Genomic DNA, 2,543 nt, shown 5'->3' with positions numbered 1-2,543 from the left:
TTTATGTTTCAGCAGCCAAGACCTCCTCCACACCCCAACCCCCACCTTACCCCAGCCCAGCCCTGCGCCTCCCTGCCCTGAATCCCCATGAATGAGAATTTCCTTGTAAGGACTCAAAGCGGCTAATCCCAGACCCTGGGTTGACTTCTTTTGCAAGTGGATGTCTTTGTTTCCCTTCTCTTCTGCCTCCTGGGAGATAGCCCGTTTGATTTTTATAGGCCTGTCATTGTGATTGTCCTCTGTGCAGTTCTGTGTGGGACTGGCTCCTGGTGGCAGGGAGGGAACAGGGAAGCCATGTTTTGTCTCTGCCTCTCACAAAAAGCAAAGCAAAGTATAACTCTGTGGAGAGGCTTGCACTCCCTCAGCCTCAGTGTCCCTTGTGTGTCAAGTGTTTCTCATGCTTGAGATCCTGGTAAGGTGAGATTCCCTTATCCTTTCCTGCAGGCTGTGGTGTTGTGGGTATGTCCTCAGGAGCATGTGGCTGGGCCAGATGGTTCCTTCAGGGATAGTGAGCCAGTCCCTAGGGCTCCCATTTAGAGCCACATATCCTGGAAGTCAAGGCAGGAAGCCCTTCATTAAGCCACACAGTCAGGTCGTTCAGGATCATGAGCACCTCATCCATCCGTCATGCACCAAGAGAATGGAGGCAGACACTGTGTCAGCAGGGCTAGGGTACTATTCGAGGACCATGGCTGGTCATGCCTGGGATGCCTGGGGAGGACTTTCAGCCTGAACCTCCGTTCCTGTGTCTATGGAGGGGGTAGATGATGTTTGTGGGCTTAGGGGACAGTTCAAAAGCTGGTTATCCGTTTAGTAAGGGCGGCTCCTCCCCCTCAAAGGACCTCGCCTCAAGACCAGCTGTGCCTGGAGTCTGAAGTGCAATCTATGTGGTCTGTTCCCCAGGGGCACGTGACTGCTTTCCAAGGAGCACAGAGCAGAGCCTGTCCCTACATTCGCAGGCTTAGGCTGGACACCCCCCACCCACCTGCACCCCCTGCTTCATTTCCTTGCCCTCTTCTGGCAGAGAATATAGTAAGAGCTTGTACTAGGCACTTGACCGGGCCAAAGGAAGTCAGCTTAAGTCAACTGCCACTAACTGCAGGCCCGTGGGCTACCTGAGGAGAACCCTTCCCAGCAAGCCGGGGCTTCTCTACACTGTCAGTATGGCCTGGGACAGGGCCATGAGGATCAGGGAGGGTGTGTAGGTTCAGGCTTGCTTTGCCTTCCCAGAATCCAGCAGGCTCTGCCAAGCCAGAGGTAAGATGATACACAGAAGCTATGGGGTAAGGCACCAGGATTTCCAAGCCCGGTGAACCCTGTTCTGAGGTTGCTTCTTCTTCCCAGTGGACCTCCTGTGTGACAGAAACACAGAAGCCAGAAGGGCTGGATGGTTACTTTGCCCAAGACCAGTGCCTAGGAGTATTGGGAGATTTTATTTGATACGTAAGGGAGACAGGGAATGTCACCTGTCCCCATACAGGTGTGCTCCTGTGGCTGGGATTGAGTTGATGGCCATCTGGAGAAGAAAGCCCTTCTTGACTAAGCCTTGGAGGAGTAAAAAGCATGTAGATGCTCCCACACAATGTCACCATCCTGGGTCCCATTAGGGCGAACATTTTCAGAGACCAGAGATGCTGAGTAAGTTGTTCAAGGACACACAGCCCCAGCTATCCGCACTGACCACGGACAGGTCTACCACCTCCTAGCCGTGGAAGCCATACTTCAGCGTGCCTCACAGGGCCTCCTAGAGAGCTGCTTCAGAGGCTACCAACTGACTTGTTGGTGAGTGTTCGAGTAGACCACAGGTGAGCAACCTCTGTAGGTTGAGAACACCCAGAAACCTTCACTCCTCAACGGAAAGTCTTCTTTTTTTAAATCACAGATCCACGCACTACAGGCTCATTTCCAGACCCCACAGCTCATGAGACAAGGTGTGCCACCTTTGCCTCTGTGGCTGGAAGTCCCCACGATGTTTCTGCCTTCTCGGCTCCCCTAGGACCAATGGCTACATAAGAATAGAACGCTATTCCATCAGCAGCTTAGACTGGGGCTCCCAGCTACTAGCTCTCCTCAAAGAAAGAGAGCAGAGAGAAGCTTGGAGAATCCACTAGTTGGGGGGAGGGACAGATGGAGGGAGACCACACTCCACAGCCCTGCTACTCCCTCCAGACCTACAATTAGGGATAATAATGTCATTCAGTGTGGACAGGGGCACCCTGCTGCCTAGATGACAGAGACTCCAGGGACTTTCTGCAGACCATGGGGACATAGCTCTGACTTGATGGCCCTGGCTGGACTGTTTCTCTTTTCAGGCTCTGGGGAGGTGAGGGCAGGAGGCTGAGCACAGCGCCTAGCTGGAGACAGCTTGGCATCTGGTCTGATCCAGCTGTTGATTTTGGCTCCATATCCAAGACTCCTGCGCCCTAATTACTCACTGTCTTGGGAGCCTGGCAGGGAGCCTGAGAAGGGAGAAGCTGGGCCAGTTCACATCTGATAAGGAGACCAAGGCGGCAGAGCGGGACCCAGAGGCCTGGCTGAAGGGA

Source organism: Mastomys coucha, unplaced genomic scaffold, assembly GCF_008632895.1.
Source record: "Mastomys coucha isolate ucsf_1 unplaced genomic scaffold, UCSF_Mcou_1 pScaffold5, whole genome shotgun sequence".
Lineage (NCBI taxonomy): Eukaryota > Metazoa > Chordata > Mammalia > Rodentia > Muridae > Mastomys > Mastomys coucha.
The sequence above is the reverse complement of the archived record's forward strand: the minus strand, read 5'-3'. Positions refer to the sequence as shown.